Here is a 19,601-nt window from a genome sequence, read left to right on the forward strand (position 1 = left end):
TTGACAGGTCAGTAATCCACAACCATTCGATCCGTTCCATCCTTCTTCTTAACGAAGAGGACGGGGCAAGCCCAAGGAGAGGAACTAGGATGGATGAAACCCTTTTTCAAGGACTCATCAAGTTGGTTCTTAAGCTCGGCTAGTTCTAAGGCTGCCATCTTGTAGGGTCTTCTAGAAATTGGAACGGTTCCTGGAACAAGGTCTATCACAAACTCAACATCCCTGTCAGGTGGAACACCTGGCAGTTCTTCTGGAAAGACATCCGGAAAGTCTCGGACTACCGGAACATCCTCAAGGTCTGGAAGGGGGTTGGCATTTAAGGAGTAAAACTGGCGCTTGGCCACTCGAGTTAAGACATTGACTGTCTTTCCTGATGGGTGAGTAAGCTGAACGGTTCTAGTGGCACAGTCGATCTTAGCATAATGAGCTGACATCCAGTCCATACCCAAGATGATGTTTATGTCCGAGGACTTGAGAGCTATTAAGGATGCAAGGAAGACAAGTCTATCGACAAGAATTTCGTTCCCATGGCTTACTCTAGAAGTTTGCCATCTAGAGCCAGGAGTTTGAATTTCCATGGTAGAGGGCATGTCACAGAATGTCGTGTTGTGCAATCGAGCATAGTTCTCGGATATGAATGAATGAGATGCTCCAGTATCGAAAAGAACAGATGTCGGATGGCAGTTAACAAGGAGCGTACCAAGGACGACGTTGGGATCCTCATGAGCCTCCTCGGCTGAAACATAGTTGACATGGCCACGGGCAGTGGTGACCGGCTTGGCGTAGAATGTCTTTCCCGCGGGCTTACCACGGCCAACAGACTTTCCAGTCTGAATGAGGTTGTTGTTCTGGGGACACTCCTGACTATAGTGACCCGGCTCTCCACACTTAAAGCATGTCACCACATTGGGGCGTGGAGCAGCATTAGCAGCGGGGCCACCATAGGGCTTGGGCGGTGCAAATTGCTGGTTGGGACGAGGCGCCTCAAAGGATGGCCTCGGGATGAACCTGGGTGGCAGTGCCGTGCTTGGAATCCACACCCGACGCTTCTGAGTTCCAGAGCCGGATGAAGAGCCAAAATCACGGGAGTGCTTGCATGAAGCGTCATAATCAGTCTGGCCCGTCTCAGGACTGATGGCTTTATTGACCAACTTCTGAAAGGAGGTGCACTCGTGTAGACGAAGATCGCGGCGAAGCTCAGGGCTAAGTCCCTTGCGGAACCTTGCCTGCTTCTTAGCGTCAGTAGATACCTCTTCAGGGGCATAGCGTGCCAGATTCCCAAATTCACGACTATATGCATCCATAGTCAGTCTTCCTTGGGTGAAGTTGCAGAACTCCTCCCTCTTGCGATCCATGAGACCTTCCGGAATGTGATGCTCACACAAAGCCTCACTGAATTCAGCCCAAGTAGTGATTTGGCCGACCGGGCGCATAGCTTCGAAGTTTTCCCACCAAAGGCTAGTAGGGCCTTCGAGGTGATAGGCAGCATAGGTAACCTTGTCGGCTTCGGCTACGTTGGCAGAACGTAGCTTGTGGGTAATGCTGCGAAGCCAGTCATCCGCGTCGAGGGGTTCGACGGAATGGTTAAACTTTGGTGGGTACAGCTTGATAAAGTCATTGATCGACACCAAGTCGTTTCGCGGGTGGCGTGCAGTGTTCTGCTCAATCCGCTCTAGCAGGCGGTTAGTCTCACGCTTGTTTCTTTCCGCCTCCAGCATTACTTCGGCCAGAGAAGGCGGGTGAGGTAGATTTTCACCCCTAGCTGCACTGGCTTCCCCCTGCTCCGAGGCAGCAGGGTTGCTGCGGGTGTTGACCATCCTAGGAGAAAACAAGACAATGGTTTAGATAAGGATGGCTCAAACTTAGCAAGGAAGTGCAGAATGTAATGGATAACACGGAATGCAGAGATGTTCATCCGTATGTCATGGTAATATAAAACTGCCATATATATACCAACGGTCATACACATCATACATAGTTTAGTACAAGCCTAGGCTACAGTACAACTATGATGAAAGACATTACATCTCATCAGAGGCATTCCAAGCTCCTATACATTATTTGTCTACACCTCCGGAATTGACTACACACTAAGTTGTATTCCACAAGTCACGCAAGACAGTGGAGATACAACTACTACAATACTAGTGGTACTACTACTAACTCAGACAACTCCGTAGTAGTCCTCATAGAAGTCACCTCCGTAGCCTGGAAGTTCAACGTGACCATCCGGGAACAGACGGTCCTGAGGAGCCTGTGGACCAAAGGGGCTAGGATGAGGTCTTGGACCAACAAATGGTGGCCTGCGGGGACCACGGGGTGGGGTGATGCCTCCCACATCACGCCAATCCAGCATGTCTGGCAGAGCTGATCTCACAGGATACAGATCCCTTGTATCCATACATCCAGCTTGCACCACAGGTGCAAACCGAGTCAATGTGGCCCAATGATCAGCACGGGTATTGAAAAGCTCCAGCCTCAAGGCCCGATTCTCTCGGTCCTTATCTTCAAGCATCTCAGTAGTGGTACGAGTTAATGAGTCCTCCTGAGTGGAGTCAGCATAGATAGCCTGAAGATACCCCTGCGCTCTCGGAAGTGAAGCTGGCATGTAACGGAAGTCGATGTTCCGAAGCAGGCCAGTCCGGACTCGCATAATGGTCATCATGGAATAGGCAGCATCCTGCACAGCCATCTCAACAGTAACCCCGAGTCCATAGGAACAGTGAAGGGGCTCGATAGATCCAGGATAAGAAGGAAATATCCTGATGGTGCAGAAATATTGGCTTTGATTAAAGTCGCAGAATTGCTCTTCAACGGTGTATTCGGGATACCAACGGTAACCCGTCTCGATCATTACCCGGCCTAACATAGTAGTATGACCGGGCACGTCGAGGCACCGGGTCAGGTGAACCACTTGGTTTTGAACACGGTTGGCCATCTGAAAGCACAACCACAATGCAAAGACATCAGAATTTCTAGGGAAAATTGGACAGCATAACAGCTGTAACTGCTCAGAAAAAGATTTGAGACATCCACAACAGTTCGCAATACCACTCAACAACATCATATGAAGGTTCTGATCCAATTAGCAACATACAAAGAATAGTAGAAACTGAACTGGTACTTGTAACAACAATCCTATAAGCTACTACGGATTAGTAACACGTGAACCTGATAGAAGAAGAGAGCCTAGTCCTTAACCCACGTTGAATGAGAAGAGAATGACTCAGATCAGAGGCATAGGGTAAAGGAGTAAAAGAGCCTTACGTTCCCTCCCACAATCAATTCCCCTACATATAACTAAAGCATTTCTAGACTCAACATCGACCAGCTTGGCTCAACGAACCTACAGGCAGTCCGGCTGTGATACCAACGCTGTCAGGACCCCGATTCCAAGTCACATCGATCTAGCCGGTAACACCTCATATCACTTTGCGGCCTCACGCACGGTATCCCACGGATGTCGCCTTACCATGGCCCGGGACCGTTTGCGCCTTTTGGCTCACGTATATGATAGTGTCGCTAGCATCCATATGACAGAGAACCCGAGCCGACATGGCTAGTCGTGAACCCAAAGCGGCACAGACCTATGGAGACAGGCATACATGAATCACATCGAACATGTCGGTCATCAGCGAGTGATTCTGGGCTGTAGCACTGGGCTAACAGGACTCCGGTGAGCCGGGCTGTAGCAGGCTAGGCAGGACTCCGAAGTGCTTCTTTATAACAATCGGAGTGACAAATCCTAATCTCGAAATACGCCAACCCAACATGTACCTTTGGAGACACCTGTAGAGCTCCTTTATAATCACCCATTTACGTTGTGACGTTTGGTAGCACACAAAGTGTTCCTCCGGCAAACGGGAGTTGCATAATCTCATAGTCATAGGAACATGTATAAGTCATGAAGAAAGCAATAGCAACATACTAAACGATCGAGTGCTAAGCTAATGGAATGGGTCATGTCAATCAGATCATTCACCTAATGATGTGATCCCGTTAATCAAATGACAACTCTTTGTCCATGGTTAGGAAACATAACCATCTTTGATTAACGAGCTAGTCTAGTAGAGGCATACTAGCGACACTCTGTTTGTCTATGTATTCACAAATGTATTATGTTTCCGGTTAATACAATTCTAGCATGAATAATAAACATTTATCATGATATAAGGAAATAAATAATAACTTTATTATTGCCTCTAGGGCATATTTCCTTCACTAGCTCCAGTGACCGTACGATGTCCATCCAACGGCCGTAGTGCTTCTTCAACATCTGGTCTTCTTGCTCCAGCCTCCCAAACTAGCGCCGGTCGTGCCGCCTACTCCTGTCTCCCGTGGCCGGCTGTGCTGCCACAGAGGCCTCACCGCCCCCTACTACTCCCACTGCTAGCCAGGCCTTGTGTCGACGTTAGCCTCACACCGCAGCCGAACGAGCGAACCCTCATACTCCTCTCCGCGTGGGCATCCACTGCCACATCTTCCCTGGCTCTGTGTCGTCCCCTTCCTAGCCCTCACCGTCGTCCACCGCCCTGGTGCTCTCGGCACGGCGTGGTCAACATGGTCAAGGAACAACTTCCGTCGGAAGAGTACTGTATGTGTAGAGGCTGACAGCTAGGTCCATGGCCGCAACAAGGAAGTGTCTCCTTATTATGCGCAAAATAAGGATTCCTCCACCTGACAGCAGGGACCCACCGGACGGGCCACCGTATTTCGCTGTCAGGACCCCGATTCCAAGTCACATCGATCTAGCTGGCAACACCTCATATCACTTTGCGGCCTCACGCACGGTATCCCACGGGTGTCGCCTTACCATGGCCCAGGACCGTTTGCGCCTTTTAGCTCACGTATATGATAGTGTCGCTAGCATCCATATGACAGAGAACCCGGGCCGACATGGCTAGTCGTGAACCCAAAGCGGCACAGACCTATGGAGACAGGCATACATGAATCACATCGAACATGTCGGTCATCAGCGAGTGATTCTGGGCTGTAGCACCGGGCTAACAGGACTCCGGTGAAGCGGGCTGTAGCAGGCTAGGCAGGACTCCGGATATCACCGTGTGACATTTCCCCGAAGGGACAGACATAGGAACAAAGTGAAACACATGCCGGCCAGTCAAGTGTCCTGAACAGTAGTGCTGGGCTAGCAGGACTCCGGTGAACTGGGCTGTAGCGGACTACTATGGCTCGAGGAACACTAGACTACATTTCCCCATAAGAAAGGCTGCCAAGGATAAACAACTAGATTGTCGGATCCCACTCATACCAAGCATTTCAATCATACACACAATATGCCCGATATGAGTACATACAACATGGCATCACAACAAAACTCTACAACTCAAGTACTTTATTTAAAGGCTCCAGGGAGCCATACATAACATGTTCATATAGATAGGGGTCGCATGACCCGACACTCAAGTCATACAAACATACAAGCACATGCGGAAGCAACTAGTCTGAGTACAGAATCTAGAAAGAAAGAAGGCTTCTCGAAGCCTGTCTATCTACATAGGGCCCTCCATGGCCAGGATCACCACCTGGGTGGCTAGTCACTCGTCGACGTCAAGGTCTACGTAGAACCCATCGGAGGGGGCGGTGTTGTCGTCTGAAAACAGTAATTAAGCAAACATGAGTATAAAGGTACTTAGCAAGCCTTACATCAGAACCTACTAAACATGCTTATTCTCAAGAAGGTGGTGGGGTTAATGCAGCAAGCCAGCTTTGACTCTTGGCTAAGCTATCCTACGGAACTCCACCACTAAAATAGTTTTCGCACACGAGTCCACTACTCACCAACACAATACTCCACCGGGGATCCTCCCTCGTCATCCTACGAGAGGGCCATCCTCGGTACTCACACTTATCCTGAGTCTTTTAGTAGTATCCATTAACTTGTCTATGAACTGTATAGGCAACCAAGTAGTCCTTTACCGCGGACGCGGCTATTCGAATAGTTTTATACCCTGCAGGGGTGTACTTCTTCATACACGCTTTCACCACTTACCGCCGTTTACACGACATGTACTCGGCAACCTTCAAGAGGAAGCCCAGCGAGGATGTCAGCCACGACCTACCTAACACTTAAGTCTCTAGTCCAGGTTTATCGCCTATCCAGGTTCCATCCGCAGGGAGTCCGGCCGAGGTTTCCACATACGGCCCCGAACAATGTGAACAGGGTCCCAAGACGCCAAACGGGCGCCCGACATACCCGGCCACGGTGTATCTACCGCAACATAGCCCACCCCTAGGGTCAGCGCTACGCACGGCCGCCAACACATAACCTACAAACACCAGAAACTATTTGCAACTCCTGGACAGAGTACTAGGGTGATTAAGAAGCCGAGAGGGTCCATTGGTTTCGGGCCCAAAGTACGGTAGTAACTGCATCTTAAATCACACATACAGATCTCAGTTCTTAGGGACGACCTTAATGAAACAACCCACCATGTACTCCTACATGGCCTCTCATCGATACCTTTACCAAAACATGTTCAACACATCCCTCACATTACCGACATAAGCATTTCACTCTAGCCCATCACCCAGATGAACCAGACCTGACACAACTCTAAGCATAGCAGGCATAGCAAGGTAGGAATCACATACATGGCTCAATCAACTCCTACACATGCTAGTGGGTTTCATCTAGTTACTGTGGCAATGACAGGTCATGCAAAGGATAAGGGTTCAACTACCGTAGCACACAGCAGATTGAAACGCGTTGTCTTAATGCAGTAAACAAGAGCAGAAGCGAGAACATGGGTTGTATCGGAATGATCAATGGTTGCTTGCCTGATGGAGTGGTAGTGGGATACTGCCCTTCAGTTGGATACTCGTGAATATCCTCGGAGGCAGAACCTACCACGAAGAACACATCGGAATACAATCAACACATGACGATATGCAACAATATGATGCATGCTATGATATGGCAATATGAATGTGTCTTGGCCTAATGCAAGCTATAACAGAAAGGATTGAACTTATTTGAATCAAAGATTCAATTATTAGCTTATTAAACATGGCTTTAATGGTGCATTTCCTTATTCTGCTTAAACAGCAAGGTAAACTTGTTTTGTCATGCATGAAACCATTACAGATGGATAGATTGAATTTTTCTGATCATTTTTCATATATAAATCTTTGCATTTGGAGCTATGGTTGATTTTCTATGATTTTTAGAAGTTTTGACTATTTTCTGGAATTTCCTGTATAAGAATAAATCCAGTAATTTAATTACTGCGTCAGCATTACGTCAGGGTGATGTCGGTGGTCAACGGGGACGTCCAGGTCAAACCTGACTGGTGGGTCCCGCGTGTCAGTAGTTAATTAAGCTAATTATCTTTAGTTAAAACTAATTTGATTTAGTTAACAGAGGGGGCCCACTTGTCATTAACTTAGGGGAGTCAAACTGGGGTCAAACCCCTGGTCAGCGGGGCTAATCCCGCCGGTGTTGAGTCGCCGACGAGGCCCGAGACGGTGGCGCGGCTCGGAAAACGCCCACAGGGCACGGGCGAGGCCGTTCTTGGGCTCGTTGGAGAGCTCTTGCAGTCGCGCATCTAGTGGTGGTGGAGGCCGGGCCTATGGTGGCCGGAGACAACGACGGCGAGCTCCAAGGCGGCGGCCGGAGTTCGGCCATGTGCGGGGTTTGGGCTGCGGCGTGCAAACACGGAAACTGAGGCGCTAGCGAGGCACTACGCGATGCGGCAAGCACGTTGCATAGCACGGGATGACCAAATGGTCGCCGGAGCGATGCGGCGACGAGCTCGAGCGGAGACGAGCTTCGGCCATGGTGGAACTATGGCCTGGAGCGTGCAAATGCGTGGGAAAGAAGAGGGGGAAGGCGGCGGAGCTCACAGGGAGGTCGATGTGCAGCTCAGTGGGCTCGGGGGCGACCGGAGCGAGGCGAATCGATGAACGGTGTCCGGCGGGTACCGAGGTTGAAGACAGCGTGATAGCAGCGATGCAGGGCCTCCGGCGAAGCGTGGCTCGGTGCGGAGGGCGAGGGCGTCGTGGCGGAGCGATTTGGCTTGTCGGAGGGGCGAGGGGGTGGCTTTGGCGTCGTCTACGGCGAACGGCGGTGAGGAACGCGCTCGGGCATCGCGGGAGAGAGTGAGGGAGACGAGGGGGAGAGTGAGCGAGGATGAGAGGGGGACGTGGGGGTCGCGTGGCATCCCTGGACGTCTCCAGGACGTCGGCAGAAGCAGGAGGTGGCCGGCGTGTGGCCGCGGGCGCCGGCCACGCGCTCCGCGTCCTTCTGGCGCGAGGAGGACGATGACTGGCAGGGCCAGTCGGCTGGGCCGAGCCAGGTGGGCTGGGCCAGCACAGGTAAGGCCTAGGTAGCTTCCCTCTCTCTCTTTTTTTATTTGTTTCTGTTTTTCTATTTAACTGCAACTGTTGGGCTTTAATTAAAATACTAAAACGTTTCCAAAAATCCTGAAAATAATTGTGGGTTCTGTTTAGATTATTTCCAACAGCAAACATTTATTTCTAGAATTATTTGGGCATTTAAATTATTTTATAGCATTTAAATGCCCAAATTCAAATACTTATGATTTAATTCAATGACCTTCTGTTGACCTAGAAAAATGTGCACCAATTTTGCCAGAGGTTTTAACCCAAGACAAAGAGGGTGAACTTTTTAGAAGGGCATTTCAGGTTCATTGAAAATAATTTTAGTAAACCCTAGTTGTTTCCAGGGGGTGTTGGGGGTTTCTGCCTTCCCCATTTCAAATTTAAGAGAAATTTAAACATGATGCGCACTCTAATGCTTGAACTAGCTAGGGTGTGAGATTCGCGAAAAAAAGTTTCCGCTTGACTGTTGAGACCCACCAGCTACATCTTCGCACGCAAGGAAGTGGCTAACAGTCGGGACCCACCTGGCCGAAGCGTACGTAGTGTTGTCATTCTGGTCGCGAACGTGTACGTACATACGATCGGTCAGTCTGCAGGCTGCAGCGATGAACCATGGCCGTGTAAGGAAGGGCACGTGTCGTAGTATAGGCGCGCACGTGTCATAGTAGAGGCGCGCACGTAGCATGTCACGCAGTCCCGTTAATATCGTGTACACGTACGTATAGTCAGGGTGCAAGAAAGTAAATACAGTCACGTGTGTACATACGGGCAGGGTCCCGAACGCCTACTCGCGCATACGTACGGCCAAGGCTCGTGTACATGGCTGGGTCGGAACGGAGAAACTGTGTCGTCGTGTTCATCGGGAGCCAACCGGCTTGGACGGAACAGCCGATCGAAACGAGGCCTGGCGTACTGCAGAACGGAGGAAATAGCCTTGTGTTCGACCGAACACGGTCGAAACGGGATCCTGTTCATCGGGAGGGGTCTGGCGTACCGCAAAACGGAGGAAACGGACTTCTCTTAGACCTCCTACGGTCGAAACGGGGTACTTCTGATCAGGAGGGGTGTGGCGTACCGCAAAACGGAGGAAACAGACTTGTGTTGGAGCGCTACGGTCGAAACGGGGGTCCTGTTCATCGGGAGGGGTGTGGCATATCGCAAAACGGGACTCCACGGGATACTGTTCATCTCCACCGTCGACTGCCTCCACGGGCTACTGTTCATCCACCGTCGACCTCCTCCAGCCTCCACCTACGACTGTTCATCCACGGGCTCCTGTTCATTCAGCCTCCACCGCTCCTCCACCGGCTACTGTTCAACCAGCCCTCTCCATGGGGTCCTATTCAACCACCCCTCCACGGGCTACTGTTCATCCAGCCCTCCACCAGCTACTGTTCAACCAGCCCTCCACCGGCTACTATTCATACAGCCCTCCACCGGCTACTGTTCATCCAGCGGCAACGGCCTCTACTACCACGGGGTCCTGTTCATCCACCCCCACTGGGAACTATTCATCCAACCCCCCTCCCCCAACAACGCTCACTGTTCATCAAGAGGCAGCATCAATGGGCTTCAATTAGCAGCAGTAGCGAAGGAATCACTCAGGTTCAGTTAACAACAAGGGATTGATCGGGGTTCAGTAACATAGCTAGTGCAATTGCTCGGGTTCAGTTAGAGCCCACGCCTTGCTCGGGTTCAGTTAGAGCGCAACGCCTCGCACATACTCGCGTACGTGTACGAGAGAAACACGCAAACCTCCGTGCATCGCTCGGCCCTGACCACCCACTGTAACCGGGAACTCCCCGATATTTTCCTCGCCCTCGCTTCTACCATGGTTTTTTCCGTCATGCACGGCCCAAAGAATGTCATGCAGCTGCGTCTCCGGCCTGCCCAGGACGAAAAGCCCATTTTCTATCATGATTTTTTGTCATAGAAGTAGGAGCCCACCACATCTATGATGATACTAGGTTTTGTCACAATTATCGTCATAGAAGCTCATAAGCATGACAGGAAAAAAAATCGTTCGACCCAAAATGTCACGGATGTGTCTTTTTTTGTAGTGATCGTAGTCGTCGAGTCCTGTGGGTTCGCACCTTCTTGATCCGTAAATGGACTGAGGCGGCGCCCTATTTGCCTCTATCCGACATCGAACATCCTGAGGGTCTAGGTAGTCCACAGGGTCCCTGCCATGATGATGTGGAGCTGGTTGGGTGTGGAAATTTTCTTGCGTTGGCCTATCACGCCCTCGAGGGGGTCGGTCAGGCACGTCGACGGTTAGTTCATCATCAAACTCAGGAAGCAGACGCCTGCGTGGGTAAGATTTAGGCACACTGTGTTGCTGTTCTTCGAGATCTTGTTCAGCCGATCAAGAGTATTTTGACCCACTTGTCGTTTGGTGCATCCTCGTTGGCCTGCAGCTGTTGTTGCTTCCGTTTCATGCTTCGGGCGGTTGCTATGAGGCGCCACCGGGAGTGTTCTTTCCTGACAGGGTCTTCGGGACTATGAAGTCATCGGTACCGAGGCTCACATCTTCCTCAGATTCCAGTATATAATTGTCGTCGGCCCCTTCAAAGAGGTCGTCGGGATTTGAGTCCCCGGGGATTCCTTCTGGGCTGGCATGACATTCTGGGGAAGCTTGAGGATCCTCCCCTGGGTCATCAGCGTCGTCAGCTGCTGGCCGCCGTTATCGGTGTGGCGTTATTCCCGCTGGGTTCCCCGTTAGTGCCCCTTCTGCGTCTTCGCCAAGGTCTTGGAGGGGAGTTGGGAGTATCGATCATGTATACATCGTAAGTAGATGTTGCTTTCCACCTGCCGGTGTTTATCGGGGGTGAAGTGCTCTCTATAGGGCCGTCGACATCGTCATCCATGTTAGTGGCCTCGTCATAGTCTAACACATCGGTTAAGTCGTCGATGGTGGCGACTAGATGGGTGATGGGTGGGACGTAAATTTCCCGATCGTCGGCTTTAAGTCTAATCTTATCATACACTGAGGTCTTGCCGTCCAAGATTGACAAGCTCTGGATTCGGTCAAGCATCTCATTCAAGTGAGATAACTCCTCGGGATTCATGGCCTAGTCGTAGGCCAGGTTGATTTGGAGCAGTTTCGGCGGCACGCTTGATGTGTTTTCGGCCATGGAAAGGGCCGAAGTGGATTCTAGATCCGTTGCCAGGATCGGCTCTAAACCCGACGCCATATCCAAAGCTGAACTCTAATCAATGTCAGAGTTGGGCGCTGAGATGGGGCTGTCCGAGGCGGGGAAGGGTAACTCCTCCGCGTTTCTGGCTGTGTTGAAGAGCTTGATATGTCATCCTCAAGGGAGATCGATTCCGAGGTTAAGCCCCCGGTGTTTACCAAACCCTCAATCCGGCCAGGTGTCCAGCCTGACAGAACGAGCTCGCCGCAAGAATTCGCGATGTACTCCTAGCCTTTGAAAGTCACAATCTGGTCGGGGTGTACTTTTTGACAGTGACCAGATGGCCTATCGATTCACCATAGAAAATCATGTTGCTGAACACAAAAGGCTAGTCGAGAATGTAAATGTCCCTGCAATTAGCACAGAAGTTACCCCGCAGATAAGCCATCAATCCTTTGTTGATCTCACATCAGAGCTCTCAATGAAAGCACTAGTGTCGGTGTAAAAACCAGTAAACCTCGGGGTAGGGGTCCTGAGCTGTGGATCTCGGACGGATGGTAACAAGAACAAGGGAGATAGTGTTTACCCAGGTTCGGGCCCTCTTCATGGAGGTAAAACCCTACGTCCTGCTCTTGTTTATATTGGTGGAGATGTATCGAGTACAAGCTTGATCTACCTCGAGATCATAAGATGTGTTCTAACCCTAGGGCTAGGTGAATGTAATTGTGTTGAAGTCCCCTCTACGGGCTAAACCCCTTGGCTTATATACACGCTAGGTAGGGCATCTAGGGTTACAAGGTCGGTATATAGGCTTGGAGACGGCAGGAGAAATCTTGGAGTATACGTCAAGTCTTCGATAGATGTAATCTTGATCACATCCCCCGCATGTAGCTTCTGGAGTCCATCTTGAGGCGGAATGAGGGCCCACTGGCCCGGCCCGAGGACCACGGGCCCGACTAGGTTAGTACCCCCTAGTCAAGGACACTGTTACCAGGTGTAGTACTTAAAATTTTTTAAGTAATAAAGCACCCCTTTTTGAAAAATATGGTAGTTTTTTGCTATTTAGGGCATCCCCAACGCCGACCCGTAAACCTCCCGCAACTGTCCGGACCGGGCTGTCCGGACCATGAAAGCAATACACCGCACCCCTGTATCAGTCAGCGCAGTGGTCCAGACGTGATTTCTCTTGCAAACCGGGGATAAAGTGGGGTAGGTTTGCGGGAGTCCGAACCGATCCCAAGCCCATTTCTGACCACCCTGGCCCACCAAAAAACCCTCAATCCTCCCGTGCATTTTCGGTTAGCGCCGCTTCAGAGCGTCAGTGCCCGCATTCATGCCCGCCCAGAGCGGACATAAACGCTCACTGGCGCCGGCCGAGAGAGTGCCACCCGCGCCGCTTCTCGGTGCAGGCAACTGCCGCGTGTTCAAACGACATGATGGCCACCCGTCCATCCATCTGCCGCCCACATTAATGGCATGCGGTTTCCGAGGCGTCTCCTCCAGTGCCACCTATCCGTCCGTCTGCCGCCCACCGGTGCTATATAAATCATTGCCCCAGTACCCCGGCCATAGCCACACTCATCCCTCTCCACACCACTCCCCGCCATGGATCCCTCCATGGCCAAAGCTCTCTGGGACGGGCTGACGCCGGAGCAGAAGAACGCCATGGCAGTCCGCCAGAGGATGTGCAAATGGAGGACGTCTTCGATGACGAGCCAGCGCCACCCTCCTCTTACTCCACGGCACCCTCCTCTTACTCCGCGGCATCGTCCTCCTCTGCTCCACTCTCGTCGGTGCATTGCACCCTGACCATCGCCGAGACTCGTGCCCATTATATGGACATGGTGCGGGAGGAGTGGGAAGAGCAGTTCCGGGAGGCGCAGGACGACGCCAACTATAACCACGGCCTCCTCTAGGAGCACCTGGAGGCGGAGGAGCAGGTCGCTGCCGGCAGGACAATCATGTTGGATGCGGACCCGGTGGAGTAGGAGGCGCTGCTCGAGTCTGACCGCTCCGCCCGCTAGATCCGCCTCGCCCACTGGCGGTACCGACAGCGAGTGGCGGAGGTAATAGCTGCCGGCAAGGAGCATGAGGACGATGCTGGCAAGGCGTTGTTCGGCGACACCGACGACATGGAGGGCGCGACACAGCGCCACGACCATGAAGAAGCCAGCACGTCCGCGGGCACCGCTAGCAGCGAGGAAGAGTAGTGCACGGTAGGTCGCCGCCGCTCGTGTCCCAGGAAGGCCACCGCTCCTCCCCTCCCATCGATGCCAATCTTGGTGGGCTCAACATCTTCGGTTGATTAGTTGCTTAGCAGTGACATGGAGGCGGACAGTTTCAGTTCCTCCGGAGGCGAAGGTCATGGAGGCGGAGCTGGCAAAAGTGAAGCTCCCGTTCTCTTGGTTCATGGCCGGAGACGAGGACTCGACGTCGACGACCATTTTGATTAGCCCGCCTAGGACCGCTTTCATGTATTTTTAATGAAATCCATCATGTTTATATGAAATCCGGGATGTTTATATAAAATCAGGCTGTGTTTATATGAAATCTGCACTTGTTTGCAGGAATTTCCCCTGGTCGGTCTGAGTTGTTGTGAAAATGTATGTGGCTAGGGATGGCTGCCTCCCGCATCCATGTCCCGAACAGATGCAAAAGGTTTTTTGAGGGTTGCCGTTGGAGATCCCCTTACTCGTTAGGAGGAAGCGAGAAAAAGCGACTCACGGGTGGGTGAGGTTCAATGGGATACAATAGAGCTGTCGGGCCGTTCGGCCGGCGCAGTGGCAGGGTTGCCCGAGGCGGCCAAGGGAGCGGCAGCGGCGGCATAAGAGCATCTCCACTCCCTCCCCCCAAAGCTCCCCGCAAGCCCCTTTTTTATCGCCGGTTCGAAAAAAACCGGCCCAGTCGTGCCCACAAAAGCCCAATTTTCACCGGTTAGGGCAGAAATTGGCACCGGTGGATCCAAGCCGAACCCGGCACGCTGGGGGCGCCCGGAGGTGCCGGGGGAAACATTTTTGGCACGAAAGCCTAGTGGACCCGTTGAGTCAGTGACTGGGCGATGCCGAGAATGTTCGTCATCCTCATCGCCTCAGTTTCCCACGGGAATCAATGCGAAGGCTGCCACCAGTCAGCCTTCCATTGATTCACAGACAGCGCAATGAAGGTGCGCCACCACCGCGCGTCCTGCCCCCTCCAGCCACGCGTCCACACTGTTGCCGCCTGCTCGCCGCTATAAAAGCCACCCTCCCTCACCGTCGGCCGCACACTTGCTTGCCACAACCTCTCTCTCTCTCTCTCACCGCCAACGCCCCTCTCTTCTTCGCCGCCGACGCCCTCTCTCTCCCCTTCTCAAGACGCGAGCATGGTCGAGCGCTTCCCCGAAGACAGAGCGGCGGCCAACGGCTTTGGCCGCCGCCACCAACAAGAGGCGGAGGCTCACCTCCTCTACGAGGCGGACTACCCGGCGCCGCCCAACATGCGATGGTCGGGCTCGTGGAGGCTCAGCGCCGATAGGGTCTGATACGTCTCCAACGTATCTATGATTTATGAAGTATTCATGCCGTTATATTGTCATTCTTGAATGTTTTGCAATCATTTTATAGCAACTTTATATAATTTTTTGGGACTAACCTATTGACCCAGTGCCCAGTGCTAGTTGTTGTTTTCTGCTTGTTTTTTACATCGCGGGAAATCAATATCAAACGATGTCCAAACACCGTGAATTTTTTTGGAGAATTTTTATGGACCAGAACAACCAGGATGGGCCAGAGCGGCACCTGGGGGTGCCCCGAGGGGGGCACAACCCACCAGGGCGCGCCTGGGGGCCCAGGCACGCCCAGGTGGGTTGTGCCCACCTCGGTAGCCTCCCACACCCCCTCTTTACCCTATAAATTCACAAAAATTCCAAGAACCCTCGGGGTTAACCTAGATCAGAAGTTCTGCGTCGCAAAGCTCTGTAGCCATCGAAAACCAATCTAGACCCTTTCCAGCACCCTGCCGGAGGGGGGAATCATCTCCAGTGGCCATCTTCATCATCCCGGCGGCCACCACGATGAGAAGGGAGTAGTCCACCTCGGGGCTGAGGGTTTGTACCAGTAGCTATGTGTTCAATCTCTTTCTCTCTCTCGTGTTATTGAGATGTCACGATCTTGATGTATCGCGAGCTTTGTTAATAGTCGGATCATATGGTGTTTCCCCCCCCCCCTCTATCTTGTTGTGATGAATTAAGTTTTTCCCTTTGAGATTTCGTTGTTATTGGATGGAATACTTTTATGGATTTGAGAACACTTGATAGATGCCTTGCAATTGAATACTCATGGTGACAATGGGGTATCGTATTGATTCACTTGATATATTTTTTGGCACTCAACTCGCGGATTCCCGAGGAGACATTGGGGTAATCTATGCATAGGGGTTGATGCACGTTCTTGTCTTTGTTTCTCCGGTAGAAATCTTGGGGCACTCTTTGAAGTTCTTTGTGTTGGATTGAGTATTATGAATATGAATTTGCTTTGGTGTTATTTTAGTATGAACTCTAGGATAGATCGAACGAAAAGAATAGCCTTGTGTTATTTTAGTACGAACTCTTGAATAGATCGAACGGAAAGAATAGCTTTGAGGTGGTTTCGTACCCTACAAACAATTTATTCTTATGTTCTTCGCAAGATAGGAACTTTGGAGTGATTCTTCATCGCACTTTGAGGGGTGGTTATATGATCCAATTATATTAGCATTGTTGGGAGGTTGCACTAGTGAAAGTACGGACCCTAGGCCTCGTTTTCAAGCATTGCAATACCGTTTTTATGCCCGTTTACTATTTTTTGCCTTTTATTTATTTATTTATTTATTTATTTAGATTATAAAAATATATTTCTACCATCAATATTACACTTTTATCATCATCTCTTCGCCGAACTAGTGCACCTATACAATTTGCCATTATATTGGGTGTGTTGGGGACACAAGAGATTTCTTGTATTTGGTTGCAGGGTTGTTTGAGAGAGACCATCTTCATCCTACACCTCTCACGGATTGATAAACCTTAGGTCATCCACTTGATGGAAAATTGCTACTGTCCTACAAAACTCTGCGCTTGGAGGCCCAACACGAGTCTACAAGAATAAAGTTGCCTAGTAGACATCAAGCTCTTTTCTGGCACCGTTGCCGGGGAGGTGAGTGCATGAAGGTATATATTTAGATCTTACAATCAAATCTTTTAGTTTCTTGTTTTATCACTTGTTTGGTTTATAAAAGAAAACTACATAAAAATGGAATTGAGGTTGCATCATATTATTGATCATCTTTACAATATGTTTCTTGAAAATGATGGATCGGAAAATTGTGCTCAATTATTAGAATAAGAAGTCAATAAAATGTTTGGCACAAAATATTTGAATGATGAGCATGATTGCAATATTATTAGTATGAATTCTTTGAATATCCATGATGCTAATGATATGCAAAGCCATAAGCTTGGGGATGCTATGTTTGATGAAGATGATATTTTTAGTCCCCCAAGATTTGATGTGCAAATTTGTTATAATGATTGCATGCCTCCTATTTATGATGATTATAATGATGAAAGTGGATTTGGAGATGTCATGACTTTATTTAGTGATGAATCCACCATTTTGGATGAGGCTTCAGTTGACTATGATAACAAAGTTGTTATTTATGATGATTCTGGTGATGACATGTATGCTATAAAGAATAATGATAATCATGAAACTTGTCATCATGATTTTAATTTTCAATCACATGATAGTTATTTTGTTGAGTTTGCTCCCACTACTATTGATGAGAATAAATTTGCTTATGTGGAGAGTAAAAAAATTTATATGCTTATGTATCATGAAAAGAATGTTTTATGTGATGGTTATATTGTTGAATTCATTCATGATACCACTGCAAATTATTATGAGGGAGTAACATATGCTTGTAGGAATTGCAATAATATCAAGTTTCCTCTCTTTATGTTGAAAGTTTTGAAGTTGCACTTGTTTTACCTTTCTATGCTAGTTGATTCTTGTTCCCAAAATTATTTGCTCACAAAATCCCTATGCATAGTAAATGGGTTAGACTTAAATGTGCTAGTCATATGCTTCATGATGCTCTTTTTATGTTTCAATTATTATATTTTATGTGAGCATCATTGAAATCATCATGCCTAGCTAAAGGCATTAAAGAAAAGTGTTTGTTGGGAGACAACCCAACACTTTTACCTACTGTTTTTGTGTGTTCACATGATTAGGCTATTGTAGTAATCATGTTTTATTGTTTTTGTTTTAATAAAGTGCCAAGGAAGACCTTTGGGATGGCTTACGATGATAGTTGATTGGATCCTGCTGAAAAACAGAAACTTTTGCGCTCAGGAAAATAATTCTCATTTTTAACATAGGCTGATAAAATGTTGATTCTTTCTGCAGAATATTAATAGACAAATTCCCCAGGTTTTCCTAATTTTTCAGAATTTTTGGAGTAGCATAAGTATGGTTGGAGTACAGATTACTACAGACTGTTCTGTTTTTGACAGATTCTGTTTTCAATGCATAGTTTGCTTGTTTTCTAGTTTCCATGGCTTATATTGCTCAGTATAAATTGTGGAAATGATATTATACAGTAGTCATTGTGTGAGAACAATTATGAATCTTTTGTTTGATAGTACCAAAAGTGAAATGGTTTGCTCTTTATCATACTAACCTATCTCACAAAGTTCCGTTAAATTTTGTGTGATTGAAGTTTTCAAGTTTTGGGTGAGATGTCGATATGAGGAGAATAAGGAATGAAAAGACCCTAAGCTTGGGTATTCCCAAGGCACCCCAAGGTAATATTCAAGGAAGATCCAAGAAACTAAGCATGGGGATGTCCCGGAAGGCATCCCCTCTTTCGTCTCCAACATTATCGGTAACCTCACTTGGAGCTATGTTTTCATTTGTCACATGATATGTGTTTTGCTTGTAGCGTAAATTTATTTTGTTAGGATTTGATTGCTGTTATTTATAATAATTTTTTTCATCTTTTATTTCAATAAAAGTGGCAATGATAGCCTTTACTATGCTTATTTTGCAAGTCTACATGTTTCTGTTTGAAAACAGAAAGTTTATCGATGTTGGAAAATTTCCCTAGAAAAGTCAGAATGTGATAAAATGTTGAAACTTTTTGAAAAATGAGCTACGATAAAATTTCTACAGTGTGGAAAATTTTCATAACTTTTGGAGTTAGGGAAGTATCGATACTCTTGCATTCTTTACAGACTACTGTTCTGGCAGATTGCTGTTATCTTTGCATTGTTTGCATATGTTTGCTTGTTTAATGATTCTATTTGAGGGTAGGAGTATTAAATATGCAGAGGCATTTAGTATGCAATTTTGAATAATAATTTTAGTGATTTGCTACAGTATAGGATGATAAGGTTTTTGCATTGGTTTATACAAACTTATCTCATGAGTTCTTATTGAGTTTTGTGTGGATGAAGCTTTTGAGATTTAGGAAAAGCGTGATATGAGGAGAATTAAGGAGACACAAAAGCTCAATCTTGGGGATGCCCAAGGCACCCCAAGATAATATTTCAAGAAGTCTCAAGCATCTAAGCTTGGGGATGCCCCGATAGGCATCCCACCTTTCCTCTTCAACAATTATCGATTAGTATCGGTTGAGCCTAAGTTTTTGCTTCTTCACATGAGTTGTGCTATTCTTAGAATGTCATTTGATTTTTATTTTTCTTGCTATTTTAATAAAACACTTAGATCTGAAAGTTTTTAAATAAAATAGAGTCCTCAAATAGTTGCCAGGGAGGTTAGGTAAGCGGCATTCACATCCCGTCAACGAAGCTCTTTTCTATGGAATTGCTCTAGTGCTTCACTTATATCTTTTTGAGCACGGTGTACTTTAGTATTTTTGAAGAAATTATCTCTTGCTTCACTTAAATTAATTTGAGATAAAGAAATATTATGCTCATGATCTTCACTTATATCTTTTTGGAGTAGCTTGTCATTTACTCTTGTGCTTCACTTATATCCTATGAGTAAATGGTTGAATAAATTGAATGTCCTAAAGTTGAAATCATATCATGCCTAGTGGTAGCTTCACATTAGGTTTAGAAAGTGA

This window comes from Triticum aestivum, chromosome 5A, assembly GCF_018294505.1.
Source record: "Triticum aestivum cultivar Chinese Spring chromosome 5A, IWGSC CS RefSeq v2.1, whole genome shotgun sequence".
In the NCBI taxonomy this organism is placed as follows: Eukaryota; Viridiplantae; Streptophyta; class Magnoliopsida; order Poales; family Poaceae; genus Triticum; species Triticum aestivum.